This window comes from Rattus norvegicus, chromosome X (genome assembly GCF_021556685.1).
Source record: "Rattus norvegicus strain SHRSP/BbbUtx chromosome X, alternate assembly SHRSP_T2T, whole genome shotgun sequence".
In the NCBI taxonomy this organism is placed as follows: Eukaryota; Metazoa; Chordata; class Mammalia; order Rodentia; family Muridae; genus Rattus; species Rattus norvegicus.
This window is the reverse complement of record NC_141554.1, coordinates 97,725,832-97,738,804: the sequence shown is the minus strand read 5'-3', so window position 1 is coordinate 97,738,804 and position 12,973 is coordinate 97,725,832. Positions and strand designations below refer to the sequence as shown.

At 39.1% G+C, this 12,973-nt stretch overlaps 1 non-coding gene across 1 annotated transcript; it reads right to left on the bottom strand.

The window, feature by feature from the left end:
• Nucleotides 1-1,841: 1,841 nt before the first annotated feature.
• LOC120099506 (small nucleolar RNA SNORA17) lies at nt 1,842-1,971 on the bottom strand. Its single transcript, XR_015647239.1, has one exon. It is a non-coding gene; the product is annotated as a small nucleolar RNA SNORA17 (small nucleolar RNA).
• Nucleotides 1,972-12,973: the final 11,002 nt, after the last annotated feature.

The following is a 12,973-nucleotide window of genomic DNA, read 5'->3' as shown; positions in this document are numbered from 1 at the left end:
GCTTTAATCCATTGACTAGTCAGTACAATGAACGCCCTCATACCAAACTCCAGAACAACACTACATTCAAGTCCCACAGCTGGCTCAGCTATGTCCTATCTTGTACTTGAATCAAAGCTACACAGTCTCTGTTCCATCATCACCTATGAGGAAAAAATAGGGAGGTTGTTGCCTAGCAAAGATGTTGATAAACTTTAAAATATTTTATTCTTCTATACACCTATATATGACCTGTCCAAATCACTGTAAGTGAATGACTAACACCACACAGAATATGAGAGGTCCTGCTATCCTGAATGTTGCAGCTGATGAGAGACATGGGCAGTTCTTCAACTCTCATGAACCCATTAGTGCTAGCTTGCCCACTCTCATTAATGGTGAGGGATGAGGGTAAGAGGGAGTCTCTCCATCCGTGTCACAATCCAGCATAAAAGAGATAGGACCTGCTTTTCCTTGCTTATGCACTCTGGGCCACTTCACCTGCAACCAACATATCTATGGTCAAATCAACTGTGCTACCTAGGTGAGTTGCAGAGCCTGACCGCTACAGTGAGTGTGAAGCAGGGACACTTCTTCTACTCTCATGTCCCTGGTAGGGACAAATCTCCCAACTATGGCTGGTGGTGAGGTTACATGAGAGATGAGAGGCCTTTTTCTCACTGATGCCACTACACAGCAGATAAGACCCAGCTCTTCCAGACTCATGTCTTTGGAACCAGCTTACCTGCATCCCCCATATCTAGAGTCAATTCTTCTGTGCTGCCCTGGTGAGGTAGAGGGCTTGCTCTCCAAAGTGCTGCACCAGATGAGGGTCAGGACCAGCTCTGATGTACTCATGAACCCAGGGAAATAAGTTTTACCTTCCCCAGGGGTGAGAGGAGAGGAAAGTACCATGCCCTCCTCAATGCCACATCATGGGAGATGAATGGTAGGCCCAGCTCTCTCACACTCATTTGTTCTAGGGGTAGGTGTTCAGCTAACTACCTACTCCTACAATGTCCAACTTCAGAGCGATACAGCTGGCTAGGAATTGGATCAGCTCTTCTGATCTCATGTTTTCTGTGTCTTCTCTCTCCCATGATGTTTTGGTGAGGTGTGGGCCAATTCAGCACAGCATTCAGACATCAACATATCCTGGGGCAAAAGCTTAGATCATGGAGGCCTGCCTGGTCTTTGAGGGTAAGACACCCTTCCTACTTCAGGGTTATAGAGGGAGAGTTGGCCCTGGTGGCAGCACAGGCCATGTCCCAGATCCCAGGGCCTAGGTGCCACCACGGTCACAGGTGTTATTACCAGTTATTCACATCAGGGTGTTCCTCACTATCCTCAAGTCTCCAGGTCTGCATCTCTCCATTGAATTGGCATCCTATTGAGTCTGTGTGTCATTTCTCTACCACTTACTGCTTTCCTTTAGTGCTGCACAGGGTTGCTGAGTGTCTAGAGTCATCCCAGGAGTGCTATGCCCTGATCATAGACTATGGTCCCAGACAGAGGTCTTCTCAATCACACACTGATCCCCTAGGCTGCATATCATCAGATTTAATATCTTCTCAATATATCTCCCTATCTGGGCCCCATGCCATTAGTTTGGTGTTCATTTATGACTCACCACTTGCCCAACCCTCCCAAGTAGCCCCTTGAAAGAGTATTCTGTCTTGGGCTCACTCCTGTCCAGGACCCAGGTTCCCAGGCTGGGTTCCTCTTGTCTCCAGCTTACTCCCCATCCTGAGAGCCCCATGCTTGGTTTCTTGGCACTGCACTAATGATTGTCTCAGCCTAGCTCCCTACAGAAGCACCCTATCACTGGAAAGGTGGTTCTCTCAGGCTCACTTCTTAAAGGAAATTCTAGGCTACAAAAAATTCAGAAACTCATAGGTTGGGGCATTTGAGCATAGACAAGAGCCTCTTTCCTCTCTGCCTATTGATGGCATGTGACACAGTAGCCATAACTGCAACACCTCTAGGGACATGCAAGATGATATTTTCACAAAAGAAGGTATGGATAACAATTTCGGGAGAAATGGTGTTGTAAGTTAAGATCATTTTTTGTTAATTTTATAATCATTTTGAAACATTGTTTGCTTCTAATTCCTGATTGTTCCTGCTTTGACTTTCAAAGTGCTGGAATCATAAGCATGTGTCATCATACCTGGATGGTAAAGTGAATTTTTAGTTTTCATGGAAATTAATATATTTTCTTTATATCCATCACTGTTTCTGGCAGTGTACATCGTCAACATATGTTGATATTAGCCTGGCCTAGTGGATATCATTTTACAAAAATATTGGTTTTATACTACTGTCCTTATAACTTTAACAATTAAAGACATACAGGTTGGCATTTAGTTGTAACGTACAAAGTTCAGCCACTATTCTTTTAGTCATTCCGATTCATTTAGGGAACATTGGAGATGTTTTTGTTTCACTTCAATATAGTGGTCATGATTAACAAGTGCTCTGAAATTATAGCCTTATAAGTTGAATACATTTTTCAAACTGAACTTACTTCAGTGTTAAATATAAAATTCTCCCCATTAATATGCAATTTCAAGTAATTATTCAGCAATGGTTTTTCACCAAACTATTAGAGAAAATATCTGACACAGGGAGGGATATCGAAGTATATTGTAATTTCATAAACATAATAGCAATAAATTGAAAAATAAACTTCTACCAATCGAAATATTTGAAAGACAAACTAAACTATAATGAAGAAGACAACATTTTGAAACCTATAATACAAAAACAGGATCAGTGGTTAAGAGCACCTGCTGTTCTACTAGGATTTGGTTCTTAGTACCAGCATGGTAGTGCACAATGACCCAAAGTTCAGTTCCTGAGCATCTGATACCCTCTTCTTGTCTCCACAAGCACTGCTCACACACACATGTTCTGACAAAAAACTCATACACATAAAATAAACTTAAAAAAGTATACACAGCAACAATAAATCCAAACTTAAAGCCTAAAAGTTTTGTGAGTGAAATGTCCAAATTGTCTATTGTAAGATAGAGAGTACTAGAAAGTTCCTGCCTATTTCTACTCATAGATACATGAAATTAATATGTGTTTAATGACCAAGAACTGTGAAAATTACTTAGCTGGTCAGGCTTTAATTTACTCAACAACAGAGAATCTGTCACATTATAGATGAGAAAGAATCAAAAGCATACTAGGCACACAATGTGTCCTATTCACTTTAATGTAAAGCCCTGAAGTAAATCCCCAGGGCCTCTCCATCCTCAGTTGCCCAGCTGTAAAGCCTTATAATTTGGCTCCTAAATCTCCAGCTCAGCAAGAAGAGGGAATCAAGTATATAGGTATTTCTCTACCCCAGAGAACAAGGAAGCTTGGGCTAATTGTCTTTCGTAATGACCTTTAGTAGAGAAAACAACTATGAGACAATGATGGTGTACCATGATCAGACTTTGAAATTGTGAAACAATGAGAAAATACAGATCATCATACCATAGGTAACATGGTGGAATTGAAATGGCAAAATAACAATAAAGAGAAAGGAGCAGGAAAACAGTGAGGGAAGAAAATCGGGATGGAGAGTCTTTTCTTCTTTTTAAACCTCTGAACAAGGTATTTTGCTTGAAGAGAATGTTTTAAATGAAGGAATAGTAAAATAGATAGCATGCCCAGCTTATGGAGGGGGGTTATGAAGACATTATCCTCACACAATTATACAGAAAACAAGTCAATTTTACTTCTATCAATTTTCAAAGTGTACTAAGAATTACTGCACAACATAATTTGTTCTGATTTAGCATGGTTGACAAGGAGCATTGGTGAAATACATTATATATATCTTTGCAGAAGGAGAACCAGGCTTCCAACACCCTACCATGCACCTGTCATACTGACCATTCCTGCTACCAATGAGATCGGTGTGCTCTAATCTTCATAACCAGAGATGCCAATTGTTTGGCTAGGGGCTTGATCATGGCCTGAATTCTGGTAAAATAATAAAGTCAAATGCATATTCTATGATCTACCACAGAGTTTTATGTTTCTCCATGACAGACATGCATGACATATAAGCTTCCTGATGTATGTTATATAGAAGCCAGGTTTGCAAGTAGCCAGTAGAGCAATATGACTAAAAATAAATTGGTATCAACTCACCAGAAATACGAGAAAATATTTTTCACTATACGATCCTCATTGACTTGCTCTATCCATAAATCCAGGCCTTCTCATTCCTTTGTACAGTTTTGTATAATTCCCAATATGTAGTTTTATATACTCTCAGTCCCACAATGTTAACAGCATCCACACATGGGGCTTTAACCTAATAACCATAGTTAAAGGAACAAAAGGACCTAGGTTTGTTGAAACCATAAAAATCCCCAAGCAAAGAAATAGTTTAAAAGCACCAAACAAGTAAAGGAATAGGCAAATGCTCATCAGAGAAACAAGTAATGAAAACATTCTAAAAGGAGATGCTTTTTGTTCTCTCCCAAAACCCCTGATGCCCTGGCTGCTACCTCCTTTTATATGATAGTTGAAGTAACAAACACAATGTAGCCTCCTGTGGTGCCTTAACAGTACTTTGTCTCTCTCTTAATGTTCACATTAGCACATCCAGCAAAACAAGATATACCTAGAAGCCCTGTGAGAATTTATTGATCACACCAGTGTTCAGAGTTACCAGTGAAAGCATGGATTCCAATTCACATGATAGCTGGGTACTGAATTGCTATGCCTAAATGCCATGTCCTAGAGGACAGAACAAGCATTTCTGTTTTAGTAATAAAAAAGATATTTCCAAGGTTATATTCTTCCCTGAAGAATACGTGCTAAAATATGTACCTCGGTTTTCCCCAGAAGTGGATTAATGTACAATGCTATAGTGTTTACTTGACCATTTTGCTTATAATTTTCATTAATATGGTGACAGATTTGACAATAAAGCCTTCCTTAGGGTGTCTGTGCACTTACTTTATCAGATTTTAGCCAAGCTTTAACAGGTACCCATGAGTACAAGAATAGTAAGGAGAAAAATGATGTTTGTTTGTACTGCTTTCATTTTTTCCAATTCTTACTAGAAAGTAGTTTTTTTCCCAGCAATATATTTTGATTGTGGTTAGCCCTCCCCAACTATTCTCAGATTCTTTCTACCTTTTCATGCACCCAAATTCACAAACTTTCTAATCAGACAGCAAATAGACATCTGAAGGGGGTGGAGGAGGAGGAGGAGGAGGAGGAGGAGGAGGAGGAGGAGGAGGAGGAGGAGGAGGAACAACTAATAAGAAGAAACAATATAAATAATCAAACCTGAATATGACAAAACAAACAAATGAACAGGAAAACTAAGAGACAAAGAAAGGTAACAAGAAACACATATATACAAAGGCATACACTTTGACAAGCATAGCAATGATGAAAATTCAAAAATAAAAGAATCATAAACTACAATGAATAAACAAAAGAACTGTAAAGTATGGAAGAGAAAGAAAAAAATAATGTATAAAAAATGAACAAAGACATATAAACATACACACACACACACACACACACACACACACACACACACATACACACACACACAACTAATTAGGTACTAAAAAAAACCAAAAACCACCTTGTGTTTTATCTAGATTTAGGTTCATTTTTTGTTAGCCAATTATTAATAGACTGATTTTAAGAGTGATTTCTTTCCACATAGAGAAAACGAATTATATTACTTGCAAATGTTTATCAACTAGAGATAGTTACTGGATAATGGATGGTGGCATGTATCCATTGCTTTCAGCAGTGAAACCATATTTGAGCATAACATTGATGGTCCAGTGAATAAAGCCACAGTGTGTGAGTTCACATTTGTATCAGAACTGTTGGGTTAGAAGGCCTTGTTTCCTTAGTGTTCTCCATCCTCTCTAGCTTATACAATACTTCCACCTCCTCTGCAGGGTGACCTAAGCCATGAGGGGAAGGAATTGATGAAGATATCCATTTTGAAAGGAGAGGTCCAAGGTCTCTTACTGTCTGTACTTGGACTAGCTTTTGGTCTCTGTATTGGCTTTGTCTACTTCAGGAAGAACCTTCTCTGATGATTGCTGATAAAGACAGTGATCTATCAGTATAAAGGGTAATTTTTAGGAGAGATTTTTTGTTACACTCCTTTAGTAGAACAGTACTGTTTAAGTTTTCTCCTGTGTCTTAGGTCTATCTAAACTTAGGTTCTTGGGCTTCCCAGCAGTATCAGGGATGGATTTCAGCTCATGAAGTGGACCTTAAATCTAATCAGATATTGGTTGGTTTGTCCCAGAACCTTCGTGCTACTATTGTACTAATACATCTTGCATGCAGGTCCCCATTGTATATTGAAGGCTTTCTAACTAGATTAGTGTTTACCTTTTGTCACTAGTGGGTGAAAAGTACTGTGAACAATATTCCTTAGGAGATAAGTTTCTAAGAAGTAACCAAATCAACTTCTCCCTGTTCAATGAGTTTTGTATGTTTTGTCTTCAGCAATAGAGCCTTACCATCAATTTGTAGAGAGCCACCAATAGTTCAGAGTATTTTGGGGTCTTATGGGACACAGTAGGCCAACATTTTGATGAGATGTAACAAATTCTCAGAATTTTAGACTTCTTTGATGATATGAGATGTCCACCTAGGACTCTCAGTCTTCTGAGAGTAATTTGGAAATTTTGTTTAAATCACTATCATATATGTACAAGTTTTAAGAAACTTGCATATACAACTCTCCAAATAACCCTGGGTTTTACCTGTATCTCTATATCCTCACCTTCCTCTTCTCTCTTCCTCTCCATTCAATCCTTCCCTTCTGGTACTTTCTCCTACCTCTCAATACATAGCTACCTATTTTATTTTCCCTTCCTAAAGTGATACATCCCTTGCTCCTAATCCCTTATTCTATATACTTAACTTATATGGTTATAAGTATTATAAATTACTTATCAATGACTTAACAATGAATATCAACATATAAGTGAATATATGGCATACTTGTGATTCTGGGTCTGGGTTACCTCAGTCAGAATTTGTTTCTAGTCCCATCTATTTCCTTATAAATTTCCTGATTTTAAAGTCTGTGATATTCCATTGCATAAACGTGCCACATTTTATTCATCCCATTATCCATTGACAGAAATCTAGGCTGGCTCAAATTTCAGGGTATTATGAATATAGCATCCATGAATATGGTTTAACAAGTTTCTGTATAGTATAATCGAGGTTTTGGGGGGTAAATGCCAGAGAGCTGGCTAGCTGGATCTTGAGTCATACCTGTTGCCAGATTCCAGAGGAATCACCATAATAATTTCCATAGTGACTGTACATATTTTCAATACCACAAGCAATGGTTGAGTGTTCCTATCACTCCCCATTCTCACCAGAGAGTGCTGTCATTCTTTCTTGATATTATCCGTTCTAAATGGTATAAGATGAAATGTCAAAATAGATTTGATTTGCATTTCACTGAAGACTAAAGTTTCTGAGCATTTTGGAGCTGCTCATCCATTTGTGTTCCTTTTTTGAGAATATTTTGTTGGATCTGCTCCCAATTTTTAAAATTGTGCTATTATATTTTAGATATCAGTTCTCTATCAGATGTGTAGCTGGTATCGATATTGACTACTTGGTGGCTTGCTGCTTTGTAAAAATGATGCTGTTCTTTGCCATTTAGAAGTTTATTAGTTTCATGAGGTCCCATTTATTAATTATTGCTCATAGTGCCTATGCTACTGGTGTTCTGTTCAAAAAATCTTTTCCTGCGCCAATGAATTCAAGGGTATACTCAACTTTTTTTTTATTAGTTTCTATTAGATTCATTATATCAAACATAATGATGAGTTCTTTGACCCACTAGGATTTGAGTTTTGTGCAGTGTGAGAAATATGACTCTATTTGGATTTTTTAAAATGACTCTACCCAGCTTAACCAACACGACTCGTTGATGATCCTATCAATTATTCCATTGTGTATTTCCTGCTTTTTATAAAAATTCAGGTGTCCATATCAGGCTAGACTTATGTTTGGGTCATTAATTTAATTATGTTAAACATCTCTACTTCATGCTAATATAATGATTTAGATTTCATACTGTGATACTTCTGGTAGATATTTTTTATTATTCATCATTGTTTTAGCTATCCTGGCTTCTTTTCTTTGTTTGTTTCATATGAAGCTCAGAATTGTCCTTTTAAGTTCTGTGAAGAATAATGTTGGAATTTTTATGAGAATTACACTAAATCTGTAGGTTGCTTTTAGTAGTATGGTCATTTTAATAATATTAATTCTATTGACCTATGAGCATTGGAGAGCTTTTCATCTTCTTATATCTTCTTCAATATCTTTCTTGAATGGCTGAAAGTTTTTATGATGCAATATTTGACTTGCTTGGTAAGAGTTACACTGAATTTTTTTTTTCTTTTGAGGGTATTGGTATTGTGAAAGTTAATTTTCCCTGATTTGTTTCTCAGTCAATCATTTGATTTCTGTAAATTATTCTTGTATTCACCTATATTTGCTAAAAATTGTATTACCTTTAGGAGTTTACTGATGGAATTTTATGACCACTTACATATACAATGATATCATCTACAAATAAAGATACTTTTATTTATCTCCCTATTTTTATTTCCTTACTTTGCCTCAATGTTTTTAATGTTGTAACTAAGACTTCAAGTACTATATTGAATATGAATGTAGAGTAGACAAATTTGTCTTGTTTCCAATTTTAGTAGAAATGTTCTAAGTATAGCTCCAATGAGGTTAATTGGCTGTGGCCTTGCTGTAAATTGTCTTTATGGTGAGATATGTTCCTTGCATTACAGGTTTCTCAAGAATTTTTTTGCACAAATGGGTATTGGATCTTATCAAAGGCCTTCAAGACATGTAATGAGATAATCTTCCATTTTTGTCCTTTCATTCTGCTTATATCGTGAACTACATTTCCATTTATAATTTTCATATATTACAGAATCCCTGTACATCTGGAATAAAACTTCATCACAATGAATAATGTTTTTTTTCTCCATCTTTATTAAATTGGGTATTTCTTATTTACATTTCAATTGTTATTACCTTTCCTGGTTTCCAGGCAAACATCCCCCTAACCCTTCCCCCTCCCATTCTATATGGGTGTTTTCCTCCCCATCTTCCCCCATTACCACCCTCCCCCCAACAATCCCGTTCACTGGGGGTTCAGTCTTGGCAGGACCAAGGGCTTCCCCTCCCACTGGTGCTCTTGCTAGGCTATTCATTGCTACCTATGCAGTTGGAGCCCAGGGTCAGTCCATGTATAGTCTTTGGGTAGTGGCTTAGTCCCTGGAAGCTCTGGATGGTTGGCATTGTTGTTCATATTGGGGTCTCAAGATGCCTTAATCTCTTAATCTTTTTTTACTCTCCAGACTTAATCTCTCTCCTGGTCCACCCTCAAACTGTTCTTCATTCCATACCTCCTCCCTGCACCCCAGTCTCCCAAGAGGATGTCCGTACCAGTTCCCACCCCAGCAGACCTCCCCAGTTGCCCCAAGTTTCTCGAGGATAAGGTTCATCTTCTCTGACTAAATCTAGACCAGAAGTCCTCTACTGTATGTGTTGGGAGCCTCATATCAGCTGCTGTATGCTGTCTGGTTAGTAGCTCAGTGTCTGAGAGAGCCCAGCGGTTTAAGTTAGCTGAGACTGCTGGTCTTCCTATAGGTCCCCCTTCTCCTCAGCTTCTTCCAGGTTTTCCAGAATTCAAACACAGGTGTTACCAGCTTCTGTCCATTGGTTGGATGTAAATACCTTCATCTAATAAAATACCTGCTTTCAGCTGCTTGTTGGGCCTTTCAGATGGCAGTCATAATAGGCCCCTTTTTGTAGGCACACCACAGTATCAGTAATAGTGTTAGGTCTTGGGACATTACTCTGAGATGAATCTTAAATTGGGCCTGTCTCTGGACATCCATTTCCTCAAGCCCTTCTCCATTTTAGTCCTGGCATTTCTTTCAGTCACAAACTGAAATTCTGGGTCAGAGTTCTTGACTGTGAAATGGCAACCCTATCCATCCACATCATGTTCTATCTTTCTAATGGAGCTGGACTTTAGAAATATGCTCACCCCACTATAGGAAATTTCATCTAAGGTCTATCCCATTGAGTCCTAAAAGTCTCTCACCTCTCAGGTCTCTGGTACATTCTAGATGGTCAGCCCCAACTCCTAACTCCCAAGATTGCCTGTTTTGATTCTTTCTGCAGGCTCTTAGGGCTTCAGTGGTACCCTGCTCCCCATCTCAATAACTGATCATGTTCCCCTCTTCGCTACCCTGAAGCCTTTCCCACCCAGGTCTATCTCCCCCCAACCCCCGACCAACATTCTGTGATTGATCTCTTCTCTGTCCCAAGTGAGATTGAGGCATGATCACTTGGACACTTTGGCTTGTTAGCATTCTTGAGTTCTGTAGAGTATATTCTGGAAATTCTGTATTTTTGGCTAATATCAACTTATTAGTGAGTATGTACCATTCATACACTTTTGGAACTGAATTGCCTTACTCAGGATAACATTTTATAGTTGCATCCATTTGTCTGCAAAACTCATTATGTTCTCATTCTTAATACTTGAGTAGTATTCCTTTGTGTAAATAACCTATATTTTCTGTATCCATTCTTCTGTTTTAGGACATCTGGGTTGTTTCCAGCTTCTAGCTATGATAAGTAAGTCCAATATGAACATAGTAGAACACATGCCCCAGTGGCATGGTGGAGTATCTCTTGGGCATATGCCCAAGAGTGATATAGCAGGATCTTAAGATAGATCTATTTCAAATTTTTTTTGAGAAACCTCCAAACTGATTTCCAGAGTGGTTTTAACAGTTGCAGTCCTACCAGCAATGAAGGGGTGTTTCTCTTTCTCCACATCCTGGCGAGTATGTACTGTCACCTGAAATTAGCCATTCTGATTGGAATAAGGTGGAATCTCAGACTCATTTTGATTTTCATTTCCCCGATGACTAAGGACTTCAAACATTTCTTTAAATGCTTCTCAGCCATTAGAGATTCCTCTGCGGCAAATTTTCTGATTAGTTTTATACTCCATTTTATTTTGTTTATTTATTTATTTATTTATTTTTTTTTTTAACTTGAGTATTTCTTATTTACATTTCGAGTGTTATTCTCTTTCCCGGTTTCCGGGCCAACATCCCCCTAATCCCTCCCCCATCCCTTCTTTATGAGTGTTCCCCTCCCCATCCTCCCCTCATTGCCGCCCTCCCCACAACAATCACGTTCAGTCTTAGCAGGACCCAGGGCTTCCACTTACACTGATGATCTTACTAGGATATTCAATACTACCTACGAGGTCAGAGTCCAGGGTCAGTCCATGTATGGTCTTTAGGTAGTGGCTTAGTCCCTGGAAGCTCTGGTTGCTTGGCATTGTTGTTCATATGGGGTCTCGAGTTCCTTCAAGCTCTTCCAGTTCTGTCTCTGATTCCTTCAACGGGGGTCCTGTTCTCAGTTCAGTGGTTCGCTACTGGCATTCGCCTCTGTATTTGTTGTATTCTTGCTGTGTCTCTCAGGAGAGATCTACATGCGGTTCCTGTCGGCCTGCACTTCTTTGCTTCATCCATCTTGTCTAATTGGGTGGCTGTATATGTATGGGCCACATGTGGGGCAGGTTCTGAATGGGTGTTCCTTCTGTCTCTGTTTTAATCTTTGCCTCTCTATTCCCTGCCAAGGGTATTCTTGTTCCCCTTTTAAAGAAGGAGTGAAGCATTCACATTTTGGTCATCCTTCTTGAGTTTCATGTGTTCTGTGCATCTAGGGTAATTCAAGCATTTGGGCTAATATCCACTTATGAATGAGGGCATACCATGTGTTTTTCTCTGTGATTTGGTTACCTCACTCAGGATGATATTTTCCAGTTCCAACCATTTGCCTACGAATTTCATAAAGTCATTGTTTTTTATAGCTGAGTAATATTCCATTGTGTAGATGTACCATATTTTCTGTATCCATTACTCTGTTGAATGGCATCTGGGTTCTTTCCAGATTCTGGCTATTATAAATAAGGCTGCTGTGAACATAGTGGAGCACGTGTCTTTTTATATGTTGGGGCATCTTTTGGGTATATGCCCAAGAGAGGTATAGCTGGATCCTCAGGCAGTTCAATGTCCAATTTGCTGAGGAACCTCCAGACTGATTTCCAGAATGGTTTTACCAGTCTGCAATCCCACCAACAATGGAGGAGTGTTCCTCTTTCTCCACATCCTCGCCAGCATTTGCTGTCCCCTGAGTTTTTGATCTTAGCCATTCTCACTGGTGTGAGGTGAAATCTCAGGGTTGTTTTGATTTGCATTTCCCTTATGACTAAAGATGTTGAATATTTCTTTAGGTGTTTCTCAGCGATTTGGCATTCCTCAGCTGTGAATTCTTTGTTTAGCTCTGAACCCCATTTTTTTTATTAACTTGAGTATTTCTTATATACATTTCAAGTGTTAGTCCCTTTCCCGGTTTCCGGGCAAACATCCCCCTCCCCCCTCCCCTTCCTTATGGGTGTTCCCTCCCAACCCTCCCCCCAATGCCGCCCTCCCCCATAGTCTAGTTCACTGGGGTGAACCCCATTTTTTAATAGGGTTATTTGTCTCCCTGCGGTCTAACTTCTTGAGTTCTTTGTATATTTTGTATATAAGGCCTCTATCTGTTGTAGGATTGGTAAAGATCTTTTCCCAATCTGTTGGTTGCCGTTTTGTCCTAACCACAGTGTCCTTTGCCTTACAGAAGCTTTGCAGTTTTATGAGATCCCATTTGTCGATTCTTGATCTTAGAGCATAAGCCATTGGTGTTTTCTTCAGGAAATTTTTTCCAGTGCCCATGTGTTCGAGATGCTCCCCTAGTTTTTCTTCTATTAGTTTGAGTGTATCTGGTTTCATGTGAATGTCCCTGATCAACTTCAACTTAAGCTTTGTACAGGGTAATAAGGATGGTTTGATCTGCATTCTTCTACATGTTGTCC